The sequence below is a fragment of the Euprymna scolopes genome, chromosome 2, assembly GCF_053919585.1.
Source record: "Euprymna scolopes isolate OS-2025 chromosome 2, ASM5391958v1, whole genome shotgun sequence".
In the NCBI taxonomy this organism is placed as follows: Eukaryota; Metazoa; Mollusca; class Cephalopoda; order Sepiida; family Sepiolidae; genus Euprymna; species Euprymna scolopes.
This window is the reverse complement of record NC_136483.1, coordinates 14,462,078-14,479,395: the sequence shown is the minus strand read 5'-3', so window position 1 is coordinate 14,479,395 and position 17,318 is coordinate 14,462,078. Positions and strand designations below refer to the sequence as shown.

The following is a 17,318-nucleotide window of genomic DNA, read 5'->3' as shown; positions in this document are numbered from 1 at the left end:
GTGTGTGTGTGTGTGTGTGTGTGTGTGTGTGTGTGTGTGTGTGTGTGTGTGTGTGTGCGTGTGTGTGTGTGTGTGTGTGTGTGTGTGTGTGTGTGTTGATATATTTTTGGAATACTTAGTAAGGCAAGTATAAAAAACAGTTAAACTCAAAACAACATTAATAAAACAACTAATGTATGGTTTCTGTCAAAGAACAGAACGACAGCGCTTCTTTAATCAATAATTGAAATGTTCTCTTTTACCTGAAATAACTATATAAGTCAATCAAAAGCATGAGCTATAGATGAGATGTTTGAATTCCTTTCATCAATAAAAATTGAATTGTTAATAGTAAACAATTAAATTTCAATCTGTGAAATGCCATCTCAATGATGGTGGTACCCAATTAATGTTATTTTAAACTATCGTATGCTTTGTAGGCTTGGTCACGACTGAAGGGTATTTTGGTGTCTGTCCCCCTACCCTCCTTCAATTAGAAAGCTCATAAAAGATCAGTGGATTTTTCTTCGTTTTTTTCTTTTTGTAGATATTTTAAAGAAAAAGAAAAAACACAAATAAAAATTTATTAGAAAGCAAGGTATGGCTACTGTTAATCGATATAATAAGTAAAGTCGATTTTCCCCTGGTGATTCAGAATCAATCTGTGATTCAGCTTAAGATATATAATGAAACTCTTTATTGTTATTGTTACCTAACGTTTGGATGTGTGTATTTTGCAATCAGTAATAAAAAAAACACAGTTAAACTCAAAACAACATTAAGGAACAGTTCATTCATGTTTTCTACATATTGCCGAAGAACAGAACAGTAGCGCTTCTTTAGTCAATAATTAAAAGCTATATTTTGCCATAAACGAGGGTGTACTTCTTCTCACCAAACAATAGAAACACTTTGTAGGCTTATTCACGACTGGAGAGTACTTTGTCTCCCTCCTCCATCGTGATGCTTGGTGGCCAATCAAACCCCACCCACCCTTGATTCGCCACTTACGTTAAATCAATGTTCGATTCACACTTTTAAAACTCTTATTTAAACTATTCTGCAAACTACTCACAATTACTAAGTCACTTTAATTTTTATTAATCAACTATTGCGGGACTTTGCTTTACACTCAGGTACAAATTTCTACATTAATGTGAGCATTGAACTGCTGAAAGAGGACCCTTTTGTAGGGAACAATCTACTAGTTTGTGATTTCTTGATGAACATGCCAACCACTTTTCTTCATCTTTATTGTACCAATCTGACCTCCATCTTGTTTCCTTCACCTGTACTTGGGATAAGAGTCCTGGCCTTGCTCGGTACACTGAAGAAATTCTTTAGGATATTTTTTGGAGCATTTGTTGTCGATCATACATGGGCAACTTGAATTCAATGGTCAACAAAGTCTGTGCACCATATGTGCCATCACATTTTCGTGAAGGTCTGGGTCTTCCTCTTTGTCAGAGATCTCTGCATATCTTCAGATATGCAGAGATCAGGGTCTTCCTCTTTGCAGATATGCAGAGCTATTTGTACTGGTTGACCTTTGTCCTCTGGAGCCTGCCAGGTGAGGATGTGTGCATGCGGTAATCCTTTCTTTTGGGTATTCAATTCTATACAGGAAAGCCCTCAACCTGCCAAATCCTCCTTTTTTAATAAATTCCATTAGCTTTTTTAGCTTCTGTCTAAAGATCCTGGCAACAATATCTGAACGATCCTGAGGTTCTTGTCCTTGTAGAAAATTTTCTATAATTTTCACTTTTGATTTGTCATGAAAGTGATAAAGAAGTTGGCTTAGCCCATTCACCGAACATAAGCCATGACATCAATTAGACATTCAAAAATGTATCGAGGGTCTCTTGTGTAAGCTGCCAGAAGAACCACTCGTGAATCAATTCATTCTGGATTCCCATCCTCCTTAAGAATTGAATCCATCAAGTTAATTGTCAGCTCTTAAGGTCTGTTGCTATATATAAATGTTCTGTTTCAATCTTGTAGTACACATCCACCAACCATTCAGTCTGAAAAAATTAGCAATGATTATCATGTAAAACCATATGTTCAGTTAATACTTGAAGTAAGAAGAAATTGCTTCTTAAATACTTACGATGATAAATATATTTTGTAAGACCACATTTTAAGTTCAAGTGTCGAGGAAGAAATTAACTCTGTCTTTCTAGGAGAGTAGACACAAACTCAATGTTGGTTTTCGTGAAAGTCTTTCTGTGGAATGAACTGGATTCGAACTTGGCTCACGCAGGTTTTCAGTTTGTGCTATTAACCACCGCGACTCACAAATCTTTCTACAAAAATTTAGATGTGAAAGCTTTGGACAAAATGACAACTCCGTGTGAATTAAACTAACAAAAGTGAGACCTGTTATTTCCGATCTAAAAATTATTCCTTTCAATTTGTAAACATATAATAATAGCGAAAAAATATTGAATTTCAAGTGAAACAAATGGTACCTACGTAATTATCAGATCTCAAATAGTAACATATCCAAAAATTACGAAACATGATAAGATAGAAAAATAATTATTAATGAAAAAAGAAATTTGTGAAATGAAACTAAATCACTATGTTACGTTTACAACAAAGGAGATAAGTTGACAGGGGAGATAATTAAACAAAGGAGATAAGTTGACAGGGGAGATAATTAAATTCTGTTGCTTTCGTCATGTAATGAACGTAATTCAAAATGTCGGACAAATTTTATTCTTTGTCTAAACTTTATCGAAAACTATTTTTCATTAATAATTATTTTTCTACCTTATCGTTTTCCCTAATTTTGAATATGTTACTATTTGCGACATGATAATTACGTAGGTATTATTTCTTTTACTTGAAATTCAATATTTTTTCGTTATTATAATATAGAAGCACCACATATTCAATTGAAATATGTTATTTAAAAAAAAACTTGTTTTAGTTAATGATAATAACGTCGCAATATATATTCAACAATTTCACAGAAACTTCTATGCAAGCTTCTAACTTTTTATTTGGTTTTTATTTTACAAAAATGATAATAATAGTTAATATTTAGTTTAGTAAAGTTATATGAATAAATGTAAAGGATGAAATGTTGACAATTATAATTCTAATCTATTTGCAATTATTGACGAGTGCATCAGCTAATCTACACTATATTTTATCAGATTGAATCACTCCTAATTTTAAATAGGAAGTAGAATTATTCATAGTATCACCTTGATGCTAAGCAGAGTGCATAGATCTCTGATCCTGAGCAGAAGTACGAATCCATGTATAAATATTTTTTATTTTATTTTTTCACGAATAGTGTGTTTGTTTAATGCAATATGCCAGGTATTCATTGCATAGGAATGTTTATTGATTAATTTGCCAGGTAAAAAGATCGGCATTATTGGCTAGGACCATAATCAATATAGCAATAAAAATTGACCTGCTGATACATAAGAACTTTTTTTTTTTTATTGCACTACTGCTAATAGCAATATAATATCATGTAAAATATATAACATGCTTATAAAATATAAACACACACACACACACACACACAATACAATCACATTGACACACTGGTTCTCATCAGATCACCGAAGTTAAGCAATGATGAGCCTGGCCAGTATCAGATGGGTGACCGTTTGGAAAAGCTGGGCGCTGTATAAAAATTTCCAGATTGGTATCTGGGGGTGCATTAATTAACTGGGAGAGATGCGACCCCAGTCTTCATTAAGACATGCATTAGGAGAAGATAAACTCTTATGTAAAAACCTACGGTCTACTGTCTGTTGTCTGCTCTGTCTTGTGGCAATCATTTGTGCCAACAAAGATTAGCAGTAATACCAAAAAGTGTGGTTGTTTCTACACAAAGTCTTCACCACTATAAACAAATCATCTTTGGATTTCCAAACAACTTAATTGTTGTGGTGGAATCTCATACATCGAAATCGATGAGAGAGTAAATTTTAAAATATATATATAACAATTAAACTACACAGACTTTTATACATTTCATCCTCATAAAGGACTCGTTAAATTGAAATTTTGGCTTAATATGTTCCTATGGCGATAAAATACAGAAAATTCTGTGTAGCTTAACTGCTATATATATATATATATATATATGTATATATATATATATATATATATATATATATATATATATATATATATATATATATATATATACATATATAATCATTTTTTTCCAATCATTTTTTTTTCCCTACTCAATAAAATGCATCCCGTGTTAAAGTATACTTATGAAGGAGAGTGTAACTCGTCCATCGCTTTCCTTGATGTATTAGTAACAAAAACATCATCTAGTTACCTTACATCAATACACCACAAATCTACATATTTGTGACTGTATACGCGCTGGGATTCATTTTGCCCCCCAAAACGCAAGATCAATTTAATTTGGACCCTAACACATCGTGCACTTATGATTTGTTCAAAATCAAAATTGGATGAGGAATTTAAAATAATTATTGATACCCTATCCAAGAATGGATACCCTCTTGAAGTGATTAGATCAGTTATTAAAAGAAAAATAGTCGCATTTTCTGAAATTAAAATTCAAACAGTAAATAAATGTCCAATATATTTCCATTTACTATTGTTGGTGGACAGTAAGTGAGAAATTTGCCAAACAAATCACCTCAACGATGCAAAAAATGTTATTTTGCTTCAAATGTGCATGTTATGTTCTTTACGAAAACCTTGATGCTATTTTCTCGAAAAGAATGTTCACCCCCCCCCCCCCATCATAATAATAATATAATTTACAAGTTTGAATGTAGTTGCGGTGCCAGCTATGTGGGTCAAACAGCATTGAGATTGGATGGAAGATGCCAACAACCCGTGCCTAGCAAAATGAGACATACTGAGCAACAGATGTATTTGACAACACATACAGGTCTTCAATCGCTGACCATCTCATTAAAAGCCCATCATGTGCGGCAAACTTCAGCACGAACTCATTTTCAATCTTGAGTTGCGCTCACTCAACATTCCATTTCAAGATCTTGGAGATCATTCAGGTTCGGTTTGAACTGTAACCAGAGGGAATGATTAGTCTCTAGTATAGGATTATCAGACAATTATGGTGCATGTATACGTATTTGTTTATTAGTCATATGTGTACTTATCGCAATTTCTGTTTCTGTTATTTTCAGATCTTGATCATTGTTTAATCAACGAATAAAGATTGACAAATAGAGCAGACTCTTATTTATGATCAAGATCGGGCTCCGCAACGAAAAATAGTTTGTCTCCAAAACCAAATTGGGCCATTTCCCCACAAGTGGGACAAGACAGGGGTGGTTGCCAACGTTCATCAGTTTGACCAATATGTTGTGCGCATTGATGGTTCGAGACGGGTTACTCTGCGAAACAGGAAATTCTTACGCAAATATATTCCAATGCAGGTTAAACCAAAGAGACTCACCATAGACTCGGATGTAGGACTACGCCAACCATCAGCTTACATGCCACAACCTATAGTACCAACTGCTGTGGCTCCGGGCACAGCTCCAAGACCTAGCAAATCTACGCCTGTGTAACATGTCAGTAGGCTACCCAACAGGCCACCTCCGCCTGCAAATTCTCCAACCATGGCACCATCGTGTGAGACGCCTGCACATATTCCAGTGCGCCAGAGGAGCCACAATTCCCAGATGTCAGGCCACTAGACCTTCCTCTTGGACCCCCTCGGGTTGAAACGGATCATGTCCCGTCACCAGCAGTTGAGGATACACCTTCTCCGCCGAGATGCTCCAGCCGTGTGAAACATGCCCCAGAGTGACAAAAGGACTTTGTTATGTGAAAAAACACATAAATGACATTCATGCACTCTTAGTGCACATCAGTTGATTCCTAAGTACAGTGGAATCTACCCATTTACACTATACCGAACAGTTCATTATGTTTCTTTGTTTTCAAGTTTTATATAAGTCTTTTTCAATCAGTAAGTCCAGCATCTCACGCCAACATACATATGGCTTCCTTACTAAAAGACTTGGGGGGGGGGAGATATAGGATTATCAGACAATTATGGTGCATGTATACGTATTTGTTTATTAGTCACATGTGTACTCATCGCAGTTTCTGTTTCTGTTATTTTCAGATCTTGGTCATTGTTTAATCAACGAATAAAGATTGACAAATAGAGCAGACTCTTATTTATCTAGGATCTTCAAAAAATATCATAACGTTGCTTTATTTGAATCACTTCCCCCCCCCACACACACACACATAACGGAATGCAACGTAATTTTATTTTAAATATACATATTTTCCATTTCCCTTTTTAAAATCCCCCCTCCCGATACAGTTTTGAGAAAGAAAGGGTAAAACCAGTCAGCTGACCTCACCCCTTTATTTTTCTTTTCTCTTCTTCGCCCCTTTTTTCTTTATTTTAAAATGAATTTTACTTTTAATTATGAATTATAAAAGTCTTCCTTCTGGAGATTTTGCTTCTTAAAAAGAATTTCCTTTCGCCTTTCGGATTACCAATGAAGGAGTCATTAACCACACTAAAATGTTATTCCTGGTTTGTACACTTTTTCCACCTGTTTCATGTCTATATATTTTTTAACTGTTTTTTGCAATTTATGACTAAATATCATAAATTGTTGTTTCATCTAATGTATCAACCAGTAAAATTCTAGCTTTGCTAAAATTATAATTTGCTAATGAGTAGAATAGCAAGAGTGGCATTCTTTGAAACTCCACGGAATAAGGACTTTGAAAATTGTTTTTGGAGTATTCTGTTAAATAATAATTTAAGTGTAAATTTGAATTTACAGTTTTAAATTCCGTTATTTTCCCCTATAATAAGCTCTACTTTCTATTGTGTCTGTATTGAGCTTTTTTTATTTGGTTGGGATTAATTCATTAATATATAAATATTAATAGTTATATTAAATCAAAGTTTACCTTGGATTATATCAGCTAAACATTTATTTTCTGCTGTATTGATTGTTCCTATATATATATATATATATATATATATATATATATATATATATATATATATATATATATATATATATACCAAAAAAAAACAAAGAAATGGGCAGGTGAAATTAAAATTTTCCCTAAGGCCTTATCGTCTGACCCTCTAAGAGGAAACGTCAGAATGATAGATTAAAAACTAAGAAAACGAATGAGGGAAGAGGGGAATTTTGGTTACAGTTGGAAGAACAGTAGAGAAAAAAAAAAAAAAAAAAAAAAAAAAAAAAAATCTCACTGTTCAGGTGGTTTTAAATCAATGAATATCTCCAACTGATGTCTAAGAATCTTTTGTCTACACAGGCTAGGTCGAGAGTTGTTAATAACTAACGCCTCAATGATATTGAGATGATAGTTCGACCTAGCACTGTATAAAACAGAAAACCACCCATCGGAATATTGATCGGCACACCTATTTATACTCAACAGGTGATCGCCGATGGCAGACTCATGAGCCTGTGAGTGCCCGGATGCTCTCGAAACCTGGTGTAGTCGAATATCCCGAGGGATATGTTGGGATATTCTCATTTCTAATCTTTGGGACGTTTTGCCAACGTAGTCAGCTCCACACTGACAAACGAATTTATAAACAACAGAGTTCTTTTGAATGGTTGGCAAAACATCTTTACGAAAAGAAGAGAAAAAGGTTCGAGTTGTGTAAACTACTCTAAGCATAGTAGCTGGAAAACATCGTTGAGTAGCAGAAGAAATCCTTTTAACAATATGAAGGCCATCAGGACCCAACCATGGTAATTTTAGATAAATGGGACAACGTGATGGACCAATATGTTTACCGCTATTAAATGTAGTAATTTTACGTTCAATAGTAGATTTTATTATATTAATGGGATATCCATTATTAAGAAAAATAGTTGTAATTTCACTAAGTTCCGTATCAAGACGGTTTGGTGAACAAATCATAAGCGCACGATGCGTAAGAGCGCTAATGAGGTTTATTTTTCTAGACTGAGGGGCAAAAGAAAACCAATTAAGATAGAGCCCTGTAAATGTAGGTTTTCTATAAACAGAGGTCTCAAACGTAGTACCAACTTTAGAAACACGAACGTCGAGGAATGGGAGAGAGCTACAGTCTTCAACCTCCATAGTAAATTGTAAAGATGGATGCAGGTTGCAAAGAAGACGAAGAAACTGTTCAGCTTCGCTCCGAGAGGGAAAGCATGCAAAAGTATCATCGACGTAGCGTGTGTAGAATGCTGGCTTAATAATTTTGGAAAATAATTCGTTTTCCAAAAATCCAACGAAAATGTTGGCTAACGAAGGACCAAGAGGGCTACCCATTGATATCCCATCAATTTGACGGTACATAATGTTGTTGAAACTAAAGGAGACTGATTTAGTAGCAAGTTCCATTAGTTCAACAAAAATTCGTTCAGGAAATTGTGGAGATTTTAAGGGGCCACGGTATAGATAGTCAGCACAAATACCAATGGTTTCATCCAAAGGTATATTAGTATAAAGACTATTAATATCAAAGGAAGCCAAGAACTCGGTATTTTTAGATAAAGGTAATTTTTGTATCTGAGATACGAATTGAAAAGAATCAGAGATACAATGGACCGAATAAAAAGAAAGCACAGGTTTAAGAAGGTCAACTAGCCATTTACCAAGTTCGTGTTGTGCAGAACCCAACATAGATAAAATGGGTCGCAAAGGAATGTTGGGTTTATGGACCTTGGGTAAACCGTACATTCTAGGCCTTTGAGAACCGATTTGAGAACATAAATACTAAATCTAGTGATTTTATTTGGCAGAAAAATCATTTTGAAGCTGCAAAATTAATTAGGTCTAATCCCGACATTTACCTTTCTCGCCCGGATAAAGGATCGGGCGTTGTTATACTTAACAAAACGGATTATATCTCCAAAATGTTACAAATCTTGGACGATAAAAGTAAGTTTCTCCGTTTGGGTGATTTATGCCATGATGATACTTTTCGTATGGAAATAAAAATCCAGAAAAGATTTCTTCAACTTCATAAAAGCGGATTTATTTCTAAGGAGATCTATGATAGAATCCGACCCATCGGTTCTCAAAGGCCTAGAATGTACGGTTTACCCAAGGTCCATAAACCCAACATTCCTTTGCGACCCATTTTATCTATGTTGGGTTCTGCACAACACGAACTTGGTAAATGGCTAGTTGACCTTCTTAAACCTGTGCTTTCTTTTTATTCGGTCCATTGTATCTCTGATTCTTTTCAATTCGTATCTCAGATACAAAAATTACCTTTATCTAAAAATACCGAGTTCTTGGCTTCCTTTGATATTAATAGTCTTTATACTAATATACCTTTGGATGAAACCATTGGTATTTGTGCTGACTATCTATACCGTGGCCCCTTAAAATCTCCACAATTTCCTGAACGAATTTTTGTTGAACTAATGGAACTTGCTACTAAATCAGTCTCCTTTAGTTTCAACAACATTATGTACCGTCAAATTGATGGGATATCAATGGGTAGCCCTCTTGGTCCTTCGTTAGCCAACATTTTCGTTGGATTTTTGGAAAACGAATTATTTTCCAAAATTATTAAGCCAGCATTCTACACACACTACGTTGATGATACTTTTGCATGCTTTCCCTCTCGGAGCGAAGCTGAACAGTTTCTTCGTCTTCTTTGCAACCTGCATCCATCTTTACAATTTACTATGGAGGTTGAAGACTGTAGCTCTCTCCCATTCCTCGACGTTCGTGTTTCTAAAGTTGGTACTACGTTTGAGACCTCTGTTTATAGAAAACCTACATTTACAGGGCTCTATCTTAATTGGTTTTCTTTTGCCCCTCAGTCTAGAAAAATAAACCTCATTAGCGCTCTTACGCATCGTGCGCTTATGATTTGTTCACCAAACCGTCTTGATACGGAACTTAGTGAAATTACAACTATTTTTCTTAATAATGGATATCCCATTAATATAATAAAATCTACTATTGAACGTAAAATTACTACATTTAATAGCGGTAAACATATTGGTCCATCACGTTGTCCCATTTATCTAAAATTACCATGGTTGGGTCCTGATGGCTTTCATATTGTTAAAAGGATTTCTTCTGCTACTCAACGATGTTTTCCAGCTACTATGCTTAGAGTAGTTTACACAACTCGAACCTTTTTCTCTTCTTTTCGTAAAGATGTTTTGCCAACCATTCAAAAGAACTCTGTTGTTTATAAATTCGTTTGTCAGTGTGGAGCTGACTACGTTGGCAAAACGTCCCAAAGATTAGAAATGAGAATATCCCAACATATCCCTCGGGATATTCGACTACACCAGGTTTCGAGAGCATCCGGGCACTCACAGGCTCATGAGTCTGCCATCGGCGATCACCTGTTGAGTATAAATAGGTGTGCCGATCAATATTCCGATGGGTGGTTTTCTGTTTTATACAGTGCTAGGTCGAACTATCATCTCAATATCATTGAGGCGTTAGTTATTAACAACTCTCGACCTAGCCTGTGTAGACAAAAGATTCTTAGACATCAGTTGGAGATATTCATTGATTTAAAACCACCTGAACAGTGAGATTTTTTTTTTTTTTTTTTTTTTTTTTTCTCTACTGTTCTTCCAACTGTAACCAAAATTCCCCTCTTCCCTCATTCGTTTTCTTAGTTTTTAATCTATCATTCTGACGTTTCCTCTTAGAGGGTCAGACGATAAGGCCTTAGGGAAAATTTTAATTTCACCTGCCCATTTCTTTGTTTTTTTTTGGTATTTAAATTAATTATGTTTCCTCTGAAATTTCTCCTTCCATTCTGCTGTACCAAAAATTTACTTACATATTTTCGAGGTCGGTACAACTCACAATTTATCAAAACGTTAAACAAAGTTATACGTATTAAAAATAAGTTAATCGTTTTGAAGTGTAGGATGGAATTTCTTAAATCTTGCCGCCTAAATCATGTTGCTCCCGGTTATATTTGCAATCGTATTTCTAAAATTAAATGTAGAAATACATTGGCAGTTCAACGGGTTTTCCTACAAGATGAAATCCTGTTTAATTCTGATACATATAATTCGTTACGTAGTAAACACCTTTTTCTTTGGGCCATGGTTTGGAAAGAACTATCTTTCTTTGATAAACTCCGTTTTTCTAGGTTTTTATCCATCGGCGATAATTTTACCCGTATTAAATGTACTTCTTCTTATGATAAATATTTAAAAAATTTAATTACTAAGAAGTTTGGGATTATAACAAATTTGGATAAACATATATTTAATTATTCTTCTCATGTTTTGTCCACTACAGAAGAATTTGTTTTATCTGCTGGCTTACAATTTTGCATTCCTCCCCCTTCTGTTGATAAAATCTCAGTATTTAGTGAAATTGAATTATTGTATACTCAATTAAAACACCATTCGCCTATCTCTACTGATGAATTAACTAGTGTTAAAATTCAGTTGGGCGAATTAGGTCGGAGGTTTTCTGCCATAAATACTAAATCTAGTGATTTTATTTGGCAGAAAAATCATTTTGAAGCTGCAAAATTAATTAGGTCTAATCCCGACATTTACCTTTCTCGCCCGGATAAAGGATCGGGCGTTGTTATACTTAACAAAACGGATTATATCTCCAAAATGTTACAAATCTTGGACGATAAAAGTAAGTTTCTCCGTTTGGGTGATTTATGCCATGATGATACTTTTCGTATGGAAATAAAAATCCAGAAAAGATTTCTTCAACTTCATAAAAGCGGATTTATTTCTAAGGAGATCTATGATAGAATCCGACCCATCGGTTCTCAAAGGCCTAGAATGTACGGTTTACCCAAGGTCCATAAACCCAACATTCCTTTGCGACCCATTTTATCTATGTTGGGTTCTGCACAACACGAACTTGGTAAATGGCTAGTTGACCTTCTTAAACCTGTGCTTTCTTTTTATTCGGTCCATTGTATCTCTGATTCTTTTCAATTCGTATCTCAGATACAAAAATTACCTTTATCTAAAAATACCGAGTTCTTGGCTTCCTTTGATATTAATAGTCTTTATACTAATATACCTTTGGATGAAACCATTGGTATTTGTGCTGACTATCTATACCGTGGCCCCTTAAAATCTCCACAATTTCCTGAACGAATTTTTGTTGAACTAATGGAACTTGCTACTAAATCAGTCTCCTTTAGTTTCAACAACATTATGTACCGTCAAATTGATGGGATATCAATGGGTAGCCCTCTTGGTCCTTCGTTAGCCAACATTTTCGTTGGATTTTTGGAAAACGAATTATTTTCCAAAATTATTAAGCCAGCATTCTACACACGCTACGTTGATGATACTTTTGCATGCTTTCCCTCTCGGAGCGAAGCTGAACAGTTTCTTCGTCTTCTTTGCAACCTGCATCCATCTTTACAATTTACTATGGAGGTTGAAGACTGTAGCTCTCTCCCATTCCTCGACGTTCGTGTTTCTAAAGTTGGTACTACGTTTGAGACCTCTGTTTATAGAAAACCTACATTTACAGGGCTCTATCTTAATTGGTTTTCTTTTGCCCCTCAGTCTAGAAAAATAAACCTCATTAGCGCTCTTACGCATCGTGCGCTTATGATTTGTTCACCAAACCGTCTTGATACGGAACTTAGTGAAATTACAACTATTTTTCTTAATAATGGATATCCCATTAATATAATAAAATCTACTATTGAACGTAAAATTACTACATTTAATAGCGGTAAACATATTGGTCCATCACGTTGTCCCATTTATCTAAAATTACCATGGTTGGGTCCTGATGGCCTTCATATTGTTAAAAGGATTTCTTCTGCTACTCAACGATGTTTTCCAGCTACTATGCTTAGAGTAGTTTACACAACTCGAACCTTTTTCTCTTCTTTTCGTAAAGATGTTTTGCCAACCATTCAAAAGAACTCTGTTGTTTATAAATTCGTTTGTCAGTGTGGAGCTGACTACGTTGGCAAAACGTCCCAAAGATTAGAAATGAGAATATCCCAACATATCCCTCGGGATATTCGACTACACCAGGTTTCGAGAGCATCCGGGCACTCACAGGCTCATGAGTCTGCCATCGGCGATCACCTGTTGAGTATAAATAGGTGTGCCGATCAATATTCCGATGGGTGGTTTTCTGTTTTATACAGTGCTAGGTCGAACTATCATCTCAATATCATTGAGGCGTTAGTTATTAACAACTCTCGACCTAGCCTGTGTAGACAAAAGATTCTTAGACATCAGTTGGAGATATTCATTGATTTAAAACCACCTGAACAGTGAGATTTTTTTTTTTTTTTTTTTTTTTTTTTTTTTTCTCTACTGTTCTTCCAACTGTAACCAAAATTCCCCTCTTCCCTCATTCGTTTTCTTAGTTTTTAATCTATCATTCTGACGTTTCCTCTTAGAGGGTCAGACGATAAGGCCTTAGGGAAAATTTTAATTTCACCTGCCCATTTCTTTGTTTTTTTTTTGGTATTTAAATTAATTATGTTTCCTCTGAAATTTCTCCTTCCATTCTGCTGTACCAAAAATTTACTTACATATTTTCGAGGTCGGTACAACTCACAATTTATCAAAACGTTAAACAAAGTTATACGTATTAAAAATAAGTTAATCGTTTTGAAGTGTAGGATGGAATTTCTTAAATCTTGCCGCCTAAATCATGTTGCTCCCGGTTATATTTGCAATCGTATTTCTAAAATTAAATGTAGAAATACATTGGCAGTTCAACGTGTTTTCCTACAAGATGAAATCCTGTTTAATTCTGATACATATAATTCGTTACGTAGTAAACACCTTTTTCTTTGGGCCATGGTTTGGAAAGAACTATCTTTCTTTGATAAACTCCGTTTTTCTAGGTTTTTATCCATCGGCGATAATTTTACCCGTATTAAATGTACTTCTTCTTATGATAAATATTTAAAAAATTTAATTACTAAGAAGTTTGGGATTATAACAAATTTGGATAAACATATATTTAATTATTCTTCTCATGTTTTGTCCACTACAGAAGAATTTGTTTTATCTGCTGGCTTACAATTTTGCATTCCTCCCCCTTCTGTTGATAAAATCTCAGTATTTAGTGAAATTGAATTATTGTATACTCAATTAAAACACCATTCGCCTATCTCTACTGATGAATTAACTAGTGTTAAAATTCAGTTGGGCGAATTAGGTCGGAGGTTTTCTGCCATAAATACTAAATCTAGTGATTTTATTTGGCAGAAAAATCATTTTGAAGCTGCAAAATTAATTAGGTCTAATCCCGACATTTACCTTTCTCGCCCGGATAAAGGATCGGGCGTTGTTATACTTAACAAAACGGATTATATCTCCAAAATGTTACAAATCTTGGACGATAAAAGTAAGTTTCTCCGTTTGGGTGATTTATGCCATGATGATACTTTTCGTATGGAAATAAAAATCCAGAAAAGATTTCTTCAACTTCATAAAAGCGGATTTATTTCTAAGGAGATCTATGATAGAATCCGACCCATCGGTTCTCAAAGGCCTAGAATGTACGGTTTACCCAAGGTCCATAAACCCAACATTCCTTTGCGACCCATTTTATCTATGTTGGGTTCTGCACAACACGAACTTGGTAAATGGCTAGTTGACCTTCTTAAACCTGTGCTTTCTTTTTATTCGGTCCATTGTATCTCTGATTCTTTTCAATTCGTATCTCAGATACAAAAATTACCTTTATCTAAAAATACCGAGTTCTTGGCTTCCTTTGATATTAATAGTCTTTATACTAATATACCTTTGGATGAAACCATTGGTATTTGTGCTGACTATCTATACCGTGGCCCCTTAAAATCTCCACAATTTCCTGAACGAATTTTTGTTGAACTAATGGAACTTGCTACTAAATCAGTCTCCTTTAGTTTCAACAACATTATGTACCGTCAAATTGATGGGATATCAATGGGTAGCCCTCTTGGTCCTTCGTTAGCCAACATTTTCGTTGGATTTTTGGAAAACGAATTATTTTCCAAAATTATTAAGCCAGCATTCTACACACGCTACGTTGATGATACTTTTGCATGCTTTCCCTCTCGGAGCGAAGCTGAACAGTTTCTTCGTCTTCTTTGCAACCTGCATCCATCTTTACAATTTACTATGGAGGTTGAAGACTGTAGCTCTCTCCCATTCCTCGACGTTCGTGTTTCTAAAGTTGGTACTACGTTTGAGACCTCTGTTTATAGAAAACCTACATTTACAGGGCTCTATCTTAATTGGTTTTCTTTTGCCCCTCAGTCTAGAAAAATAAACCTCATTAGCGCTCTTACGCATCGTGCGCTTATGATTTGTTCACCAAACCGTCTTGATACGGAACTTAGTGAAATTACAACTATTTTTCTTAATAATGGATATCCCATTAATATAATAAAATCTACTATTGAACGTAAAATTACTACATTTAATAGCGGTAAACATATTGGTCCATCACGTTGTCCCATTTATCTAAAATTACCATGGTTGGGTCCTGATGGCCTTCATATTGTTAAAAGGATTTCTTCTGCTACTCAACGATGTTTTCCAGCTACTATGCTTAGAGTAGTTTACACAACTCGAACCTTTTTCTCTTCTTTTCGTAAAGATGTTTTGCCAACCATTCAAAAGAACTCTGTTGTTTATAAATTCGTTTGTCAGTGTGGAGCTGACTACGTTGGCAAAACGTCCCAAAGATTAGAAATGAGAATATCCCAACATATCCCTCGGGATATTCGACTACACCAGGTTTCGAGAGCATCCGGGCACTCACAGGCTCATGAGTCTGCCATCGGCGATCACCTGTTGAGTATAAATAGGTGTGCCGATCAATATTCCGATGGGTGGTTTTCTGTTTTATACAGTGCTAGGTCGAACTATCATCTCAATATCATTGAGGCGTTAGTTATTAACAACTCTCGACCTAGCCTGTGTAGACAAAAGATTCTTAGACATCAGTTGGAGATATTCATTGATTTAAAACCACCTGAACAGTGAGATTTTTTTTTTTTTTTTTTTTTTTTTTTTTTTTCTCTACTGTTCTTCCAACTGTAACCAAAATTCCCCTCTTCCCTCATTCGTTTTCTTAGTTTTTAATCTATCATTCTGACGTTTCCTCTTAGAGGGTCAGACGATAAGGCCTTAGGGAAAATTTTAATTTCACCTGCCCATTTCTTTGTTTTTTTTTTGGTATTTAAATTAATTATGTTTCCTCTGAAATTTCTCCTTCCATTCTGCTGTACCAAAAATTTACTTATATATATATATATATATATATATATATGTATATATATCTATATATATATATGTATATATATGTATATATATATATATGTATATATATATATATATATATATATATATATATATATATATATATATATATATATATATATATATAGATGTTGTTTTGTTTTGGTTTTAGCGATATGTTTTGAATGAATTCAATTATTTACGAAAGTGCATTTTTACCTAAATGCGAGTTGGGGATAATTTTCCCTTTTAACCAATTTGGTACCCCCACATGGGAAGCGGTAAAATGTATACACACACACACACACACACACACACACACACACACACACACACATACACACTCACGCACACACATACACACTCACGCACACATGTAAACACTCTCTTTTCTCTCTCGTATGCGTTCAGATATACATGCACATACACACACTGTTTTTTATTAATGTATATCCTTACACACATACAGCTATATGTGTGTGTGTGTGTGCGTGCGTGTGTGTGTGTGTGTGTGTGTGTGTGTGTGTGTGTGTGTGTGTGTGTGTGTGTGTGTGTGTGTGTGTGTGTGGCAGTGGCACATAAATCGAAAACTAAAGTTTGTATGAAAATTTATAAAAGGCCAAAATTAAAAGGATATTCCAAAATGAAGTCCAGGCTCAATGGAGAAAAGTAAAAAAACATGATGGTATAACAATAATAAAAAGTACTCACCCTTTTCTCATGTATAAACAAAACTGCTCTCTCACACACATTAATATATGATATCTCTCTCTCTCTCTCTCTCTCTCTCTCTCTCTCTCTCTCTCTCTCTCTCTCTCTCTCTCTTTCATACTGAACTCCTGTATCTCTCGACATATTTTGTGGCCTTTATCTTTTAATGATAAAATATTTGTAATAATTGCCGTTTTTTATTTTCTTTGTTGTTTGGTTATTTTTATATCCGTGATAAATTAAAAAGAAAAATAGAAGAAATAATTGCCATATTTTATTTTTTGCCTTTTAAAAACCTACAAGCTAATGCGACGTATGTTATGCGGTTACAAATAAAAATAAGAGAAAGAACAAAAGTCAGAAAATATTTCTTTCATTATCAAAAAATTCCGATCTCGTTCAACAGACGAA

General features: G+C 34.7%; 1 protein-coding gene across 1 annotated transcript in view; it reads right to left on the bottom strand.

The window, feature by feature from the left end:
- LOC145288909 (putative nuclear hormone receptor HR3) overlaps positions 1-16,992 on the bottom strand; it is a 938,903-nt gene extending 921,911 nt beyond the window's left edge. Inside the window, exon 1 of the mRNA XM_080136367.1 lies at positions 16,908-16,992. The gene's annotated coding sequence lies outside the window, so the exon portion shown is untranslated. The remainder of the gene's footprint in view (positions 1-16,907) is intronic.
- Between the last annotated feature and the right edge of the window lie 326 nt (positions 16,993-17,318).